The 20,833-nt window shown below is 41.0% G+C and overlaps 1 protein-coding gene across 8 annotated transcripts in view; it reads right to left on the minus strand.

Moving 5' to 3' along the window:
• The window catches only part of DPCoAC (dephosphocoenzyme A carrier), a 569,632-nt gene that overhangs the window by 348,527 nt on the left and 200,272 nt on the right, over nucleotides 1-20,833 (minus strand). The window contains exon 1 of one of the 8 annotated variants that reach the window (XM_067140253.2): nucleotides 13,695-13,700. The exons of 6 other annotated variants lie outside the window; for them this stretch is intronic. The gene's annotated coding sequence lies outside the window, so the exon portion shown is untranslated. One more of the 8 variants, XM_067140252.2, reaches the window with a different exon arrangement.

Raw genomic sequence — 20,833 nt, forward strand, 5'->3', positions numbered from 1 at the left:
AAATGTTAAATATCTCGAAAACGGTGCATCGTAGAGCAAAACGGATAAAATTTTTCTACCTGATACCTAGGTTTGCAGTATCAGGAACAAGAAAAAACATAGTCTAATGATGAGATCGACGGTTCAATCCCTATTTAGGCCCTTTAGCATTGGCAACTATCTAATTCTACAAGATGGCGGCTATACATAGCTTCTTATGAGGCAGCTTAACAGCGCTTGCACAAGATGGCTGCTGCTCTTATGAGACGCCCTAGGGGAGCTTGCGCAAGGTAGCAGCGACAAGACGGCGACTATACACAGCTTCTTATGATACGGCCTAGAGGTGCTCACACAAGATGGTGGCTACTCTGATGAAGAAAGCTAGCTTTGCATCGTGCAGGTATCTTTACAGCACTAAACCTCATACCTTTGAAATGTGTTGGCGGGTAATTTGAAAAATTCGACGTGCTTTTTCTTAACAGCAGCTATCTTTAAACAATAGCGGCTATGCATAAGCTGTTAAGGCCTCCTCTTATGTCAAGGCATAGCTCTATCGAACAAGTTTAAACCTGCATCGGGATAGCTAGAGTAAGCACGTGCTGCTGTGATGACGTCATTATGCATGTTTTGACTTGCAAATCACTAAAGAAACATAACAAGACTAGAATCGAACACTGCACTCTATGCTGTTAACTTTATCATGTGATCGGAACATTGATTGAAGTGTTTAGAACACTAAATAAGTGATCAAGACTAAAATAGAACACTGTACTAGATACAACATGTGTTTAGAACATGTCAGGGGATACCTTTGTTCTAAGAAGATTAGATTACCGCACATTCCTTGTAGGGCTAATAGGCTAAAGGGCTAATGGGCAAAAGGGCTAAAGGGCTAATGGGCAAAAGGGCTAATGGGCTAAAGGGCTAATGGGCTAAAGGTCTAAAGGTCTAGGGTGCCTCTCCTCTCTTTATCCGGGCTTGAGACCGGCTCTACAACTAGAGGCGGAGTTAACACCCTAAGGAAGGGAGAATGTTGGGAAATAATGTATACGAATATAGCTACTCGATCGACTATATACTACAGATGGATGACTTAGGTGAGGGTAAGCGCTTACTTAATAATACCTACACGACATAATTCATGCTCTATTTCAAAAATATCTTCCTTGTACTGTGTGTAACCAGCATCATGATAGGCTCTTAGCAGTTGTAAACGTTTTACCAGTACGTTGGGGTCTTTACAGTAGCTTATATCTACATAGGGTAACAGAGGCTCGTTGTGAACTTTGAGTCTATATGCAGACAGTTGATGTGTAGGGACTTGTTTTGATGTAATACGTGCTTCAGCAGTAGCGTTTCTAGGTACAAACTTAACTTGTTTCGATAGCGATGAAGCGTTGAAATTTCCTTCTTCTTTACCTTGCATCTCTTCTTGAGATGTTTGCACTGCGACAGAACGTGTAGTAGGCTTAGGAAATGAAGTAAAATCATCAAGCTGTAATGGCAATGAAACATTCAGATTTTCTTCTTCTACTTTCCCTTTACTACTGTTTTGATCAGCATCATTATCCTTATTATCATAATCATGATCTTGCCTCTCTTTATCTTGAAGTTTGTGCTTAGTAACAGAACTCGCAGCAGGTCTAGACAACAAGGGAGAATTAAAAATCTCTCGCAGAGGTGTACTTTTAAACATAAATCAGTGTTCGCTGGAATATGGTTGAGCTCTTTGTATTTTGTCCCCGATGAAGCTACATTACACGCGGCTTCATGACGTTGAGCGTTGTATGCGTTCTTGAACTCTCTTCTACAATGTTTGCATTAAAAAATTGTCCTACATGATATCTCATGACGTCTCCTGTGATAGCTTCGGGAAAATGCTTTTCCACACTCTTCGCAAATATACCTAGAAATAGGTTTTCCCATGACGGACTTTTACCTTCTGCTAACAGATTCTTCATTAAATCTACTTGACATTTGTTACTCTCTACTTCGATGATGCGAACAGCTTAGCGATTAACAGTAAACTAACACAAAAGCGTATAACCAAGGTAGCAATCGGGCCTTTGGGACGGCCATACCACATCTTTCAGTACTTTCTGTTTTTCCTTTGATGCAATGTAGTTTGTACAGTATTCTGACCGATGTTTTGGGTCATTATCCTGTTGTCAGGTGAACACTTTCCCTATTAAGCGCAATCCACTTGGTACTGCATGATACTGAAGTATGCAGTGGTACTGCTTCTGATTCATACATCCTTCTATTTTCATAACGTCGCCAACTCTATCTCCGGCAAAACATCCTCAAACCATAATAGAACCTCCGCCCTGTTTAACTGTAGGCAGAACACACTGCTGGGATAGCCTTTCCCCTACTAATCGGCGAACAAATATTCTCCTTGTGGTTCCAAAAATCTCGGACTTCGATTAATCGGTGAATAACACATTCGTCCACTTTTTCTATGTCCAATTACGATGTTTTCTAGCCCATTCAAGTCTCTTTTGTTTATTTATGGGCCTTAGAAGGGGTTTTCTTGCTATGACACATCCATTCAAGCCGGCGTCAATCAGTCTCCTTTTTACTGTTGCAACATATATTTTTGTCGTATTCATTTCTACCAATTCTGCACGAATTTGGGGCGCTGTTTGGAATCTATTTCTCTTACTGGTTATTCTGATATATTTATCATCACTTTTAGTTGTTTTACAAGGTCGTCGTGGTATGTCCTTATTGCTACACGTTGTCTTCTGGCGGTGAAGGGTGTGTAGGGTGTATTGCACTCTCCTATAGACGCACTACACGGTTTCGCAATTTGGCGAATAGATAAACCTGCTTGGCTAATTGCTACAATTGCAGCACGTTTTCCATTGGATATATCCACTCGTGGAGCCATATTGGCGATGTGCACACTTCAACTGTCACGAAGACACTGATATGCAGGAACCACATGTTATGTATCGTAGCAATGTTTGCCGTTCGCTGCAGATATCACATCACTACAGGGAACAATACAGACGCACCAAATGTGGCGTTCGTCGGCAAATAGGTAAACAAACATATCCGATAGGTACACAACGTTTATGTACACAACATTGGTTGTTGGGTACTATTGTATCTCGATGACCACAAACAAAAATCATGCCATGTGTACAACTGTTGCACTATTCCTTTGCTTCCTCAACCGTACCCACTGTATTAGACCTTATCTACAGAGAACGAGATGTCAATTATTGGGTGTATTGAAATTAATGAGCGGTAGTGTATATAAGAAAACATAAAGGTCCAATAATACTGCCTTGAGGAATTCCCCTCTTAATTATTACAGGGACAGATAAAGCTTCACCTACTCTAATTCTCCGAGTTCTATTTTCTACAAACAGAGCCACCCATTCAGTCACTCTTTTGTCAAGTCCAACTGCACTCATTTTTTCCAGCAGTCTCCCTTGATCTACCCTATCAAATGCCTTAGACAAGTCAATCGCGATACAATCCAACTGACCTCCTGAATCCAGGATATCTGCTATATCTTGCTGGAATCCTACAAGTTGGGCTTCAGTGGAATAAACTTTCCTCAACCCAAACCGCCTTCTATCTAATAATAATGTTATTTGCTTTACGTCCCACTAACTACTATTTTAAGGTCTTCGGAGACGCCGAGGTGTCGGAATGTAGTCCCGCGGTAGCTCTTTTACGTGCCAGTAAATCTACCGACACGAGACTGACGTATTTGAGCACCTTCAAATTCCACCGGACTGAGCCAGGATCGAACCTGCCAAATTGGGGTCAGAAGGCCAGCGCCTCAACCGTATGAGCCACTCAGCGCGGATGCCTTCTATCAAAGCAGTTATTAATTTCGCAAACATGTCTTATATAATCAGAAATAATGCTTTCCCAAAGCTTACATACAATGCATGTCAAACTGACTGGCCTGTAATTTTTAGCTTTATGTCTATCACCCTTTCCTTTATACACAGGGGCTACTATAGCAACTCTCCATTCATCTGGTATAGCTCCTCCGACCAAACAATAATCAAATAAGTACTTCAGATATGGTACTACATCCCAACCCATTGTCTTTAGTATTTCCCCCGAAACCTTATCAATTCCAGCTGCTTTTCTAGTTTTCGACTTTTGTATCTTACTGTAAATGTCATTGCTGTCATAGGTAAATGTTAATACTTCTTTAGTATTAGTCACCTCCTCTATCTGGACATTATCCTTGTAACCAACAATCTTTACATACTGCTGACTGAATACTTCTGCCTTTTGAAGATCCTCGCATACACACTCTCCTTGTTCATTAATGATTCCTGGAATGTCCTTCCTGCAACCTGTCTCTGCCTTAAAGTACCTATACATACTCTTCCATTTCTCACTAAACTTTGTATGCCCACCAATTATGCTTGCCATCATGTTATCCTTAGCTGACTTGTTTGCTAGATTCAATTTCCTAGTAAGTACCTTCAATTTCTCCTTACTTACACAGCCATTTCTAACTCTATTTCCTTCCAACCTGCACCTCCTTAGTCTCTTTACTTTCTGTTATAATATAGTGGATCTTTACCATTCCTTACCACCTTTAATGGTACAGACCTGTTATCACATTCCTCAACAATTGCTTTAAACCCATCCCAGAGTCTGTTTACATTTTTATTTACCGTTTTCCACCGATCATAGTTACTTACTAAAAACTCCCTCATGCCTGTTTTATGAGCCATATGGTACTGCCTAATAGTCCTAATTTTAATCTCTTCCTTTCTTTCACATTTATTTTTAATTAGCACAAAAACAGCTTCGTGATCACTAATACCATCTATTACTTCGGTTTCTCTATAGGGCGGTTCTGGTTTTACCAGCACCACATCCAGAATATTCTTCCGTCTAGTTGGTTCCATCACTTTCTGAATTAGGTGCCCTTCCCATATTAACTTATTTGCCATTTGTTGGTCATGCTTCCTGTCGTTCGCATTACCTTCCCAATTGACATTTGGTAAATTGAGATCACCCGCTACAATCACGTTCATTTCCTTATCGTTTCCCACATAGCTGATTATCTTATCAAATAATTCTGAATCCATGTCAGCGCTACCCCTTCCCGGTCTGTACACTCCAAAGAGATCAAGTTGCCTATTATCTTTAGAGATGAGCCTTACCCTACAGAATTTCATGTTTCTTTTAATTTTTTCGTGGCTTACAAATTCTTCTTTCACCAGAATTAATACTGCCCCTCCTACCATTCCTATCCTCTCTCTACGATACACACTCCAGTTCCGTGAGAAAATGTCTGCATCCATTATACCATTTCTCAGCCATGATTCAACTCCTATTACAATATCTGGTAAGTATATATCTATTAAATTACTTAATTCTAATCCTTTCTTTACAATACTTCTACAGTTGAGCACTAACATGTTCATGTCATCCCTATCTGATTTCCAATTCCTTGTTCTCTTATCACCGCTCCCTAGGTCACCCCGTTTCCCTGAATGTACCTCCCTATAACCCGTCTAAACAAATTTACTACCTTCTTGCATGTGCCACTACGGTTTAAGTGAAGGCCATCTCAGCACATATCCCTATATCCTACGCGCCCATTAGGATCTAGAAATCTCACTCCCAGTTTCCCACATACCCACTCCATAGTCTCATTTAAATCCCGAATCATCTTCCAGTCGGAATCCCTCCTACACAGTATTCCCCTGATAACAATCTCCGCTTCCTCAAACTTCGCCTATTCTATTTGAGTTCCATTTGAGACAGTGCAACAGTACTACAAGGCAACAATGCTGCTTCCTATTGTTGATATATATAAGTAAGATATAGAATCCTTACTTCAAAAAAATAACTCGGATGTTCTCAGCAATTTAAGTCAAGTTCTAAATGGAAGCAAAGTAAACGTGGTCAGAGTAAAATATAAGTGTAAATTTTACACTTTGGACAAGGGAATCATCCTGTCTGAGATGTAGTGTTTTTTTACGAAATAGATGAGTTTAAAAGTAATATATCTAAGAAAGAAGTGCCATTTTTGTAGAGAAGTATTTGAAAAGTGTGTTCAGTCGGAGTATTTTTCATGCTTGCGGTGTTTAAAAACATACTGCAGGACCACGAATGCTCATTTTGGCTATCAAAACGAGTAGCCTGCTGATGATACTTTTTCAAAATTATTGAATTACTTTAATTCAAATCGTAAGAGAAGACCTCATTTTGTGTAAAATTACGATGGGGTCAGATTATGTTAAATAAGAAAAGTTTTGTTGTCTGCTTGATTCTTACTTTTACTGATACAAAAAAGGCCATGTAAGAAATAAATTTGAATTAGGTCTACCGTTTAATTCTACGTGAATATCCTTTGCTTGACAGAGGTTTGGTTATTCAATTAAAGTAGAATATTAAAGGAAAGTTAGAGAATATTAGGAATAATTTTTTGGTCGCAAATGGCTCTCAAACGGCCCATGGACCCCCGCCCCCGGTAATCCTTGCCACCCCAATGAAAATGCTCAAATTACGCCCATGGTGGTATGCCTTTTCTGAGGTAAGATTAAAATATCAATAAAGTTCTCTTATCTCTAACATGCGGCTAAAACATATTCGATCACAGCTGTGTATTATCTCATACATAGGACAAGGCGCTGAGATGTCAGGGTTCCGATGACGTCACCGATGGCTAAGCGCGGTGGGGAGACGTGTGCATGATCCAGAGACTGTACTTGTGGAGTGTACTGAGACAGTGGACACGGGAAATTTCTGGGGTAGCTTGGATTGTGAGCATAAGACGGCATTAATGTTAATGTTGTCAATAACCTAACACCACAGACTGTTAACAAAATGCGCTACAAATTGTTACCAGATTACCACATTTAATATCAAAGCCTTACACGGCGCACACGAATCAATCACTACTGATCTGCATTTAGGGCAGTTGCCCAGGTGGCAGATTCCCTATCTATTGCTTTCCTAGCCTTTTCTTAAATGATCGCAAAGAAATTGGAAAATGATTGAACATTTCACTTGGTAAGTTATTCCAATCCCTAACTCCCCTTCCTATAAACGAATATTTGCACAAATTTGTCCTCCTGAATTCCAACTTTATCTTCATATTCTGATCTTTCCTACTTTTAAAGACACCACCCAAACTTATTCGTCTACTGATGTCCTCCCACGCCATCTCTCTACTGACAGCTCGGAACATACCACTTAGTCGAGCAGCTCGTCTTTTTTCTCCCAAGTCTTCCCAGCCCAAACTTTGCAACATAATTGTAACGCTACTCTTTTGTCGGAAATCGCCCAGAACAAATCGAACTGCTTTTCTTTGGATTTTTTCCAGTTCCTGATTCAAGTAATCCTGGTGAGTGTCCCATACACTGGAACCATACTCTAGTTGGGGTCTCACCAGAGACAAATATGCTCTATCCTGTACATCCTTACTACAACCCCTAAATACCCGCATAACCATGTGCAGAGATCTGTACCCTTTATTTACAAACCCATTTATGTAATTACCCCAATGAAGATCTTTCCTTATATTAATACCTTGGTATTTACAATGATCCCCAAAGGGAACTTTCACCCCATCAACGCAGTAATTAAAACTGAGAGGACTTTACCTATTTGTGAAACTCACAACCTGACTTTTATCCCCGTTTATCATCATACTGTTGCCCACTGTCCATCTCACAACACTAACGAGGTCACCCTGCAGCCGCTCACAATCTTGTAACTTATTTATTACTTCGTACAGAATAACATCATCTGCAAACAGCCTTTTCTCTGATTCCACTTCTTTACAAATATCATTGATATACCAGGTGGCTCCCGGACGCCGTACTTTCCACTTATAAATGTCCCGCATGTATAAGTGATGTGTGGGGTGTCTACCACCTACTTTTAACAGGGGAACGACTGCCAGCGGGCAGGTTTCGTCAGAATATGAAGAGATAAGAAACAGAGTCACACTCGCAGCATGTTACTCTGCGTTCCCGGTGGAATGCACCCCTTGCATTAGTAAACATCGTTTTCGACCGCATACTTATAGGCTGGTGTATGGTACAGCCGCACTATGTTTACTGTCTGCTTATCGACAATGGCTAGTGTGTTAAGCAGCGATGAATACACATACATTACTTTTAACTGGACTGCCAGGTCGGAATGCAACCGAAGCTCCAAATTGACATATGCCGTCTACACAAGTATTTCACCGAACAGTACCGTGTTTGTTTCATACAAGCAACTCTTTTATCGCGTGGAATGTCTACACGTGTATAAATTAACACGTTATTAAATTTCCTTTTCTGCATCTTTGGCGTGTTACCAAACAGTTGCGGCGATTAGGGGGTGGGGCGAGAAGGGAACGTCGCCCCCGCCCCTCGCCACTTTGTGGAGTAAACATTACATATTCACTTTAGCCACCTGGAACTAGGAATTATTTTATTTTTTTGCTAATTGCTTTACGTCGCACCGACACAGATAGGACTTATGGCGACGATGGGATAGGAAAGGCCTAGGAGTTGGAAGGAAGCGGCCGTGGACTTAATTAAGGTACAGCACCAGCATTTGCGTGGTGTGAAAATGGGAAACCACGGAAAACCATCTTCAGGGCTGCCCACAGTGGGATTCGAACCCACGATCTCCCGGATGCAAGCCCACAGCCAATTAGTTTTAAAAGAATCGTTATCTGTACAAGCCTTTGTGTCTTATCTGCTAATTCTTTCCTTTATTTTCTTTAATTTTATTAACATAATGTTTTGTCCGACTCGTTGGCTGAATGGTCAGCGTACTGGCCTTCGGTTCAGAGGGTCCCGGGTTCGATTCCTGGCCAGGTCGGCGATTTTAACCTTCATGCGTTAATTCCACTGTTCCGGGGGCTGGGTGTTTGTGCTGTCCCCAACATCCCTGCAACTCACACACCACACATAACACTATCCTCCACCACAAAAACACGCAGTTACCTACACATGGCAGATGCCGCCCACCCTCATCGGAGGGTCTGCCTTACAAGGGCCGCACTCGGCTAGAAATAGCCACAGGAAATTATTATTATTAACATAATGTTTGGCGGAAATGAGCACCAAAAGCCGTTCGTCCGGCTAACCGATTTGTATAGCGCTACGGCAAGTAGTGGAGACTTTGCATGTGCTGTGGGGAAGGGTAGTAGGGGTATAATGTTTTTGCCAAGGTCGTGGACACTGAGTTATAATTCACCCGTATGACGCACACATTCGTCACTCTGGCAGCCTCTTCAGTGTCTGTTAGTTCCTTAGTGTGTAGTAAAATAATAAATAACTTTTAATTGCATGATCATGCCGAACTTCTATTTAATTGTACCGGCTGAGCTAGCCGTGGAGTTAGGGCCGCGCAGCTGCGAGCTCGCACCCGGGTGATAGTGATTTCGAATCCCTACTGCCGGCAGCCCTGAAGACGGTTTTCCGTGGTTTCCCATTTTCACATCAGGCAAATGCCGGGCCTGCACCTTAATTAAGGCCACGGCCGCTTCCATCTCATTCCTAGACCATTCCCGTCCCATCGTCGCCATAAGACCTATCTGTGTCGGTGCGACGTAAAGCAAAATAGTAGAATTTGTTTTTACAATGGCTTCATAGAATAGTAAAATTAGCATAGGGTGTTGGTAAGGTACCTACAGATTGGACAAAAGCAGTAATTGCACTTATCTATAAGCAAGGGAACAGGAAGGATTGCAACAACTATCGAGGTATCTCATTGATTATTATACCAGGCAAAGTATTCACTGGCATCTTGGAAGGGCGGTTGCGATCAATCGTTGAGAGGAAGTTGGATGAAACCCAGTGTGGTTTCAGACCACAGAGAGGCTATCAGGATCAGATTTTCAGTATGCGCCAGGTAATTGAAAAATGCTACGAGAGGAACAGGCAGTTGTGTTTATGTTTCGTAGATCTAGAGAAAGCATATGACAGGGTACAGAGGGAAAAGATGTTCGCCATACTGGGGGACTATGGAATTAAAGGTAGATTATTAAAATCAATCAAAGGCATTTATGTTGACAATTGGGCTTCAATGAGAATTGATGGTAGAATGATTTTCTGGTTCAGGGTACTTACAGGGGTTAGACAAGGCTGTAATCTTTCACCTTTGCTGTTCGTAGTTTACATGGATCATCTGCTGAAAGGTATAAAATGGCAGGGAGGGATTCAGTTAGGTGGAAATGTAGTAAGCAGTTTGGCCTATGCTGACGACTTGGTCTTAATGGCAGATTGTGCCGAAAGCCTGCAGTGTAATATCCTGGAACTTGAAAATAGGAGCAATGAGTATGGTATGAAAAATAGCCTCTCGAAGACTAAATTGATCTCAGTAGGTAAGAAATTCAACAGAATTGAATGTCAGATTGGTGATACAAAGCTAGAACAGGGCGACAATTTCAAGTATTTAGGTTGTGTGTTCTCCCAGGTTGATAATATAGTGAGATTGACTCAAGGTGTCGTAAAGTCAGCTCCCAGACGAAACTATCTTTACATCGGTCTGTTTTCAGACCAACTTTGCTTTTCGGGAGCGAAAGCTGGGTGGACACAGATACCTTATTCATAAGTTAGAAGTAACAGACATGAAAGTAGCAAGAATGATTGCTGGTACAAACAGGTGGGAACAATGGCAGGAGGGTACTCGGAATGAAGAGATAAAGGATAATTTAGCAATGAACTCGATGGATGAAGCTGTACGCATAAACCGGCTTCGGTGGAGGGGTCATGTGAGGAGAATGGAGGAGGCTAGGTTACCTAGGAGAATAACGGACTCTGCTATGGAGGGTAAGAGAAGTAGAGGTAGACCAAGACAACGATGGTTAGACTCGGTTTCTAACGATTCAAAGATAGGAGGTATAGAACTAAATGAGGCCACAACACTAGTTGCAAATCGAGGATTGTGGCGACGTTTAGTAAATTCACAGAGGCTTGCAGAATGAACGCTGAAAGACACAACAGTCTATAATGATAATGTATGTATGTATGTATGTATGTATGTATGTATGTATGTATGTATGTATGTATGTATGTATGTATGTATGATATATCTGAAGTTTCATCTGCCTGAATGGCTACATATTTAGCTCTCTGTATTTCCTATACTATCGTCTCTCTATAGACCGCAAAGATAGAGTCCAGTAATTCATTCTGAATTGTTTTCGAGGTATTTTTGATACTGTAGAATTGAGAAGGTATAGCTTACCTAGGTAGAAGCTGTCTAATGCCCTTAGTTCCGACAACAGATCCAAGAATACCCCGCGATTTATGTGTGAATTGTCACCTTCGTTATGACTTCGAAGAGGTAGTTCGTGTGTTCTGCAAAACTTAATACAGTTAATTATCCTGTTTAAAATGTATCTGTTCTTATCTACAAGTTCGTTGTGACGCTGATTAGAAACACGGTATCCTTCATTTAATTGAGTCAAAGTAATTACGTTGTTTTCAATATGTGTTTCTGAAGTTTCGTGTTTCTTAACTCTTTCTAATAGGCGCTTAGGCGAAACTATAGTAAGTGGTACTCAAGGTTTAGTAACACGAGCCAGCGCTAGGTGGCGCACGCCAGTCCACTGTCGCACTAGTAGCGCTGAGAGGTGCGCCGAAGGAACGACAATGCTGCCAGCTGTTGGTTGTTGGTTTGAAATTGCTATACTTGTTTTTTTGCCGGGCGGACAGTATGCGCCGCGGCGATAGAAAAGAGCCTCTCGGGGCCACTGTTCTCATTACGGAGATTGGCCTCGAGGTGCAAATATACATTAAAGCTAATAAATGACCTTTATTTCTCGCGCCGTGACCCTTTTAAAATTCCCTGGCCGCTTAATATTTTCTTCTTCCGCAATGGTTGGTAACAAATTCTCGGCCTCATCCTAGGTGTCAGTCATGTCTTCCTCTTCCTTACGTTAAATACAGTAGAGACAATACGCGACACTCAGCGAGATATCGAGGGACAGTTATTAGAGCTCTCTCTAGCGGGTAGCCCTGAGAACTACTGATTCTGTCATAAGAGCACGTGTATTTGTGTGTGAAGTTTTTGGTGTTATTTATGCGTTTTCAGTGAGTTGACATAATTAAATAGTAGCGTGTGTCATTCCTAGATATCTCCTCTCAATATGAGGGGAGAGGTATGTGCTGTGTTTGGCTGCAGTAAGTATGAAGTAGAGAAGAATGCGCGGTCTTTCCTTCACTTCCCTCGTGACAAGAAAATGTAAGTAATATTGTGTTTGCATATATATTCTTCCAGTGACAAAGAGATTTGTATAGTACTTCATAATCTTCTGACCTGCTCGACCCATATTTTAACTGGCTTAAAATATAATACGCATATTTTACTGTATAGTGCAGCAGTTAACCTTCAATACCGATGTGGTGTTGTAGGCGTGATCTGTGGGTTTTGAAATGTCACAAAAGTGATTTGGATAAGGTGTACAAGAAAGAAGGGACGTTATAATTATAAGATCTGTTCAGATCATTTCCAGACCAGCGACTTTAAAAATCCTCGACTATACAGCCAAGGGTATGTTACATTTTTACTCTTATTGTAAGTCAATATTCCTCAAAGCATCACCATCGACAACATTTTCATACTTTTCTTTCTTTTATACCTCTTCTCAGATTAAACCCGGGATTTTATAGATTTTCTTTCGGTTAGTAGGCTTCATGTTAAGAGGAAAATTGTCCAGCTTTTAAATGTTAATTCATTGCATCATGTGTGTAAGGAATGTGCCGATATTTTTATTGACAAGTGTCTTAATGTGATGATACAATGTTTTTTAAATGAGGAAAAAGACAAATCTAATTGTAAAAGTTCAGGCAGGAATGCTAAAGCAAAAAAAGTAATGCATAAATGAAAGATCGAGCCATTTCATAGCAGTCCATTTCACATCTTGTTTATAAGTCTAATTTCGGTCTTTAAACAGTAACCTTTTAAATAATTCTTCATTCATTTATCCAGAATTGCTTTAGCAACTTCGAAGTTAATATCTCAATAATACTTTCTTTCCAGACGTAATTTATTTATCCATCTTCGTATATGCATTTCCACTGATATTTGAATTTAGCGCGACTTTTCGGCTCAAGTCACTAGGAGCGCCACCATCGAATTGTCTCCCATTTTAACAAGGCTAAATCCGTAAGTGTCGTGTATTGTCTCTACTGTATTTACTTACCTGAACCAATCACCGTTATAAGCAATGGTGTATGGCGTCTAAAACAGTATTTTTGGTTTGGCGGGCGGGATGGTCCCTGGCAAGCGTATAGAACACATCTCTCTTCCACGATCATTTTAAGGTAAGCTTGGAAGCATTTAAAGTAATATTCTATGTAATCCCTGAGCACCGGTTACTAGTCTATATTTTTACAGATGTTTAATATCACTTATGCCTGTCACAGTCCAACTAGTTTCCCCACCAAACAATAAGCACACGAAACAGAAAAGCGACGCGACTTCTTTTTTTTTACTCACAGTCAGCCAATTCTTGTCAAGCCACGATAACGCAAATGTTCTTTTCTGATTCTTGCAACTCTGGTGGAGCTTAAAATCTCTACGTTGGTGCGCGCCAAGTATTTTTACTTCTAATTTTTCTTCTAAATTTAATGATGAGAATGGAGATTTCACAAGAGAATCTACTCTATTCATATTAAAAGACACGTTATTAATAATTTCACTACCTACTATTCACTATTTTAAACACTACATACTAATCACTGTTGAACAAGAACTATCCAGACCTTATGCTCTCCACTCCGCAACTGCTAAAAGCGAACTGTAAAATAAAATTAGGAACGTGTGGAAAGCTTCACTCTGTGAATGGTCACAAGAACGTTACATGAGGTTAGAAGAACATAATTGAGTTTGCAATAACGTCGCCATAAAACCCGCCGCTACATCTTCGTCTATACTGTTCTTTTTTTATTGCGGGCAAGTCAAAGCTAGACTCTAGCTTGACATTTTAAAATACACTGACTGACAGAGCAAATGCAACACCAAGAAGGAGTGGTCAGAACTTTATGCCAATTGCAGGGTAGACTGACGTCACTGAGGTATGCTCATGATGTGAAATGCGCCGCTGTGCTGCGCACGTAGCGAACGATAAATGGGACACGGCGTTGGCGAATGGCCCACTTCGTACCGTGATTTCTCAGCCGACAGTCATTGTAGAACGTGTTGTCGTGTGCCACAGGACACGTGTATAGCTAAGAATGCCAGGCCGCCGTCAACGGAGGCATTTCCAGCAGACAGACGACTTTACGAGGGGTATGGTGATCGGGCTGAGAAGGGCAGGTTGGTCGCTTTGTCAAATCGCAGCCGATACCCATAGGGATGTGTCCACGGTGCAGCGCCTGTGGCGAAGATGGTTGGCGCAGGGACATGTGGCACGTGCGAGGGGTCCAGGCGCAGCCCGAGTGACGTCAGCACGCGAGGATCGGCGCATCCGCCGCCAAGCGGTGGCAGCCCCGCACGCCACGTCAACCGCCATTCTTCAGCATGTGCAAGACACCCTGGCTGTTCCAATATCGACCAGAACAATTTCCCGTCGATTGGTTGAAGGAGGCCTGCACTCCCGGCGTCCGCTCAGAAGACTACCATTGACTCCACAGCATAGACGTGCACGCCTAGCATGGTGCCGGGCTAGAGCGACTTGCATGAGGGAATGGCGGAACGTCGTGTTCTCCGATGAGTCACGCTTCTGTTCTCCGATGAGTCACGCTTCTGTTCTGTCAGTGATAGTCACCGCAGACGAGTGTGGCGTCGGCGTGGAGAAAGGTCAAATCCGGCAGTAGCTGTGGAGCGCCCTACCGCTAGACAACGCGGCATCATGATTTGGGGCGCTATTGCGTATGATTCCACGTCACCTCTAGTGCGTATTCAAGGCACGTTAAATGCCCACCGCTACGTGCAGCATGTGCTGCGACCGGTGGCACTCCCGTACCTTCAGGGGCTGCCCAATGCTCTGTTTCAGCAGGATAATGCCCGCCCACACACTGCTCGCATCTCCCAACAGGCTCTACGAGGTGTACAGATGCTTCCGTGGCCAGCGTACTCTCCGGATCTCTCACCAATCGAACACGTGTGGGATCTCATTGGACGCCGTTTGCAAACTCTGCCCCAGCCTCGTACGGACGACCAACTGTGGCAAATGGTTGACAGAGAATGGAGAACCATCCCTCAGGACACCATCCGCACTCTTATTGACTCTGTACCTCGACGTGTTTCTGCGTGCATCGCCGCTCGCGGTGGTCCTACATCCTACTGAGTCGATGCCGTGCGCATTGTGTAACCTGCATATCGGTTTGAAATAAACATCAATTATTCGTCCGTGCCGTCTCTGTTTTTTCCCCAACTTTCATCCCTTTCGAACCACTCCTTCTTGGTGTTGCATTTGCTCTGTCAGTCAGTGTACATTGAAACATTCACTCCCTCAAACGTTCCTAACCTTCAAAACAGTTACCAATACTCACTGTGAAGGCCGAGAGCGAATTAGCCCTTGTGTCAGGATAAACGCACGAAACATGTAATGCAATCATACTTTAAATTTCTCAATTCATTGATTACTTCAGGATAGTGGTCCTCAGAAATAAATTTGGTCTCATTAAATTAATTATCTAAAATACAGATAATATAACATTTCTAATTTCTTATGTCCAATAATCTGATGGGGCTAAGCCCGTAATGACGCACCAACCCTGGCAATAACTGCTCGCTATTTTCGCAGTATGGAGCGGATTAAGTTAGCCGTGGTGGAGGATGGAATTCTGTCCCATTCGTCTTGAATAGTTTGTTTCTCGTCGTTCTTGTTAGAAATTCGCCGTTTCCTGATACGTTCCACAGGTGTTCTACTGGATTCATATCGGGACACTGAGGGAGTGTACTGAGTTGTTATGGGATGTTATATAATAGCCACAGCTTAGTATTTAAAGCAGCGTGCTTCGGATCGTTGTCCTGTTGAAAGATGTACGTGCTTTGGAGACCCGATTTCTCGGCACTAGTGTTCAAATTTTCCTTTAAAATATTTATGTACATCTTGTGATCTATTGTTCCTTCTATGACATGTAATTATTCTACACCTGCTGCACTCATGCACCCCCGCGCCAAGAGGGAACCCCCATCGTGTTTCACTGTGGGCAAAAGGTTCTACGGCTGCACCTCTATATTTTTCTTCCGCCGAACCATTCGCCTACCATCTGACCCAAATACGTTGTATTTCCTTTCGTCCGAAAATATGACTATTCCAGAAGTCCTCGTCCTTAAATATATGTCCTTTGGCGAAAGCAAGCCGTTTCTTGCGATTCGTTGCACTCACCCAACATTTCCTACGAACTACCCGCCATTATACCCATTTTGTTTGCAGGTATATTCCTTACTGTGCTAACACTGTGCCGGATATCGACACAAAATTACTAATTGCCTTATGTACACAGTTCAGATCACTAAAACATAAACGGAGATGCTTCATCACAAAACATCGTAAACGACACAACGCGAATAAAAGGAAAAAGTTTGTAAATAATAACGAAATACGCAATTAGTCTGGATTAACCCAGTGACATAAGTATTCATACACCTAGTTTGCACTTCAAATGTACAGGCAGTGGATACATCCCCCCTCCGTACTCAGTGTCCAGCAGTTGTTAACAAGAAGTCGATGAGCAGTGCACAGCACCGGTACAGAGTACAAGCTGGTATTGTTACCCGAATGGTGCGCAAGACCAAGGAAACTACGGTTGCTGAGAGATATATTATGGAACGGCTTCATGTTCAAAGTAAATCATATTCTGAAATCGCAGATATAATATATACAAGCCGTGCTACAGTCCAAAGTGTCATGCGGCGATTTAAAACAAACAGAACCCTTGCAGGCAGCGAAAGATCAGGCCGACCACACAACCTGACGACACGAGATAGGAGGATGGTAATGAAGACAGTCACGAAGAGTCCGAAGATAAGTGCGACGTAAATAAAAGCCCATGTATAAGAATATTACGGTAAACAAGTCATAAGTATAACCATCAGAAAAATCCTTCATTGCGCATTGTGTAAAGGTAGTGTCCGCAGGAAAAAACCTGCATTAGGCAGAAAAATCAAGTAGCCAGATTGCAGTTTAACAATGAGTATTGTAACCGTTCATCACCATGTCATAGGCATGTTAGGAGGTTTGGTCAATTATATATGCCGTTTTCCGCAACATTCTATGACATATAATGTAGTAATTAGCAGTCTACATGCCGAACCGGGATGTGATTTACGATATCCCAGCCCGAAGGGAGCAGTTTTCTGCGTTGTAACGAGAAAGGGATAGCGCAGTACTGCTGAACCTTGAAATCGCGCTCTCTTATGGTGCCACTTCACCATAATTTACTAGAAAGAGGAAGAAGAAGAACACCTTCATCTGAAATATTTTTTGGAAATTTATGAGTCAGGCCTCATCGAACCGATGTATTTAATACTAATTATTGATGCATATAAATGCAATACTTTAATGGTGGATCAGTAATGACGCTTGTCATACAGTAGTACATAGATTAAAGATGACTGCTGAAATCTGACAAAATGTGGAAAAAAAAGTGGGAGATCTTGCGAGATGAACCATGACGCGTGATTTTCTAACAGGACGCTTTTGAGATTGTGAATGATCCACTGATCGCTTTAGTTTTATATGTGATCAGTAGAAAGTAGAGGTCACAAGCTATAATTTGAATGTTTTCACGTCGCTGAAAGATTCCGATTACCGGACCTTCATTTTCAGCAGGGGCATAATTTACCTCCCCCATGATCATTTTGTCCGGAGGCTATAAGTAGAGCCAGGACCTTGTGTAGCTGGAGTACTCACACGTTAGGAGTGAACTTGGATATCAGTGTATGAAGTGTTGTGTCACAGAAGAAAAACACATCAGTGCGATGTAAAATATCGCGAAATAAGCCGTGTGATACCAGATAATGTACTGTATTGATGAATAGAAGTCTTATCGCAACATTTTAAATAACAACAACAGTCAGTTGCGGCTCATGGTGCAATCATCAGTGAAAGGGCAAACGCGTCAGGTTGTTTAGAGGTAGTGAGACAGCTAATTACGTTCAGTAATTATTAGTGACCGATCTAAAGCATTTTAAGAGTGAGTGACATCCAATAAAATTAAAGAATTATTCCTGACAATATTAGCGTTTACATACTCCCTGGACACTCGTGATGATAGACTGTGTGATTAATGGGGAAATGAACAGTGATTTCTACAAATTAGCCACTATTTACATTAATCTATTTAAAGTTAGTGGTGGATCTTATCATCAGTAGATTCCTTTGAAAGTACATAAACAGTGTTTAATAACTGATTTCCCATTTTTGCCTTATGTTCGTGAGTGTTCGTCGAACCCCGAGATCTGGAGCCTACAAGAATCGCGCCTAAGTGCCTGCAGTCATTTCTACAGCGAACGTCCAGCGATTCAACTAAGAAGACCACAGTTCGAGACATGGATCGTGATAGTACGAAGAGGAACCAAGGACTATCAAAGAGAAGACCGCTCATCATGACGGAGTAAAAACCTTAGATGCACCGCGAGATGACGGCAAACCATACCCAGTATTTGACAAGTACAACTGATTTTGAATACATTAAACCACGAGATTTGCATGCCAGTAGCAATTTTTCTTTTTGTAAATATTAAAATGTTATAATTAACAACAATATTAAATGTAGGGAACACTATACGCGTGTGACTGGGAAAAGACTATTTATTATTTTAAATAGGGTTTTCAAGTGATTTAAGAATAATCGTTGATATTTAGCAGGCTTATTTGCATGAATTATTATATAGATCCCATAAATTCTTAGTGTAGATGAAGCACATATTTTAAGAAGAATGGCGCTTTAGCTAAACTTATAACTTCTTCGTAATGTTGCTATCTGGTAAAGATTTTCATAGTAGTTTGAATATAAACTATATGTTTGCTTCAAGGTGATTCAGGTATTTATAAATCCCGTATGATAATAGATGATCATTGAAGATGTCCCAAACCGAGGTATTATGAGAATTATATAGATATGCGAGAAGAATTAAATAACCTATAAGAATGGAGTCTTCTCTGTAAATTAATAGAACGGATTTGAGGTGCAGTGGTATGATAGGTAGGGTAAAGCTTGTGAATTTTTGAGACGTTGGAATGATAAAAGATTATAATACTTATGGCTGTTGTGATATATTGAATTAGGCTGAATATATAGCCAAATATGAATAATAAGAAGTAATGGCTGTCAAATGAATGCGTACTTGAGAACAAACCGAGATGATATATAAAAGAAAGAAAGAAAGAAAGAAAGAAAGAAAGAAAGAAAGAAAGAAAGAAAGAAATGGCGAGTTCAATGTGTTTTTGTAGCCACGGAGCTGGACACGGAGCTGGACACACAGCTGTTGTCATGATTGACAGTTTTACTACGTGAGGACTTGTAGGGTCTGAGGAAGATTCCGTTGTCCCAATAAACTTAATGTCTACCTGCTGGATCCCTCTCGTTCGCCAATGCAGTCTCAATTCCATTCTAATGATACGTTATGAGTAACGCGGATAATTTTCTGATTTTGGGAAGGATAGATCCTTTCCCATGTTTATGCATTAAATTAGCTCGTGATTGGAGTTTTAAACTTTTTACCTTGGAAGCTGGAGTACTTGAGTTCGACCCATGTTTGAGCGAAGAATTTAACCAGATACTATGGCTTGATTAAGCCATATCTTCAAGATGTATTGTATGATATATGTTTGATATTTTTCTATATAATGTGTTTACAAGTTTTATTATTCCCCAAAGTGTTCTATGGTGATGGGTTCGATTTCAGCGTTGGCTGATAAAAAATTTTTTTTAGGTAAACCCAGGATACACGTATGGGTTCAGTGTAATATATAATTGTCACGGTCAAATCGACCATGTGTTCGATATGCGGCGATGCAATCTCGTGTGTAAAGTAAATGTACTTATGATATAAATCCTTTCCAAATCATGATTAATAATTAATTAAAGACATGATTAATTATAATTTATGATAAATTAAATTATCAACAGGATAGATGGCATATAGCATCACTGTTATAGATAAATAAATCCACGTATCAGTGTGTATTAATCAAATGATTTGAGGTATGCCGAGGACCAACTACAACAATGAATAAACTACAAGGACATCAAGGCATACTATATAAATAATTTTTGCGTTATTCTCGATTGTTTCTTGTTTATGTGTTGTAGTATGGCACCATCTCGTGTGATTTTATCAGTATAATAAATGTTTAGCAAATATATTTTAACGAAGATTCTTCTCATTTAATAATATTAGTGTACTCCTCTCACATTATAGAGAATCCTACTTTCGTTATATTTTATGTAGCGCCTATTTTCTTTTTCGAACATTCCATTGCCCGTATGCTTTATGAGTTCAGCCGGCGATGCAATGAAAGTTGGGAGGACGAGACTTCAAACCTGGTAAGTGACTTCTGGAGTTTCTTATCCAACTATTCCATCTATAGATCTGTTTACATACATACATACATACATTATCATTATAGACCGTTATGCCTTTCAGCGTTCAGTCTGCAAGCCTCTGAGAATTTACTAAACGTCGCCACAATCCTCGATTTGCAACTAGTGTTGTGGCCTCATTTAGTTCTATACCTCTTATCTTTAAATCGTTAGAAACAGAGTCTAACCATCGCCGTCTCGGTCTCCCTCTACTTCTCTTACCCTCCATAACAGAGTCCATTATTCTCCAAGGTAACATATCCTCCTCCATTCGCCTCACATGACCCCACCACCGAAGCCAGTTTATGCGTACAGCTTCATCCATCGAGCTCATTGCTAAATTACCCTTTATCTCTTCATTCCGA

The sequence above is a fragment of the Anabrus simplex genome, chromosome 2 (genome assembly GCF_040414725.1).
Source record: "Anabrus simplex isolate iqAnaSimp1 chromosome 2, ASM4041472v1, whole genome shotgun sequence".
In the NCBI taxonomy this organism is placed as follows: Eukaryota; Metazoa; Arthropoda; class Insecta; order Orthoptera; family Tettigoniidae; genus Anabrus; species Anabrus simplex.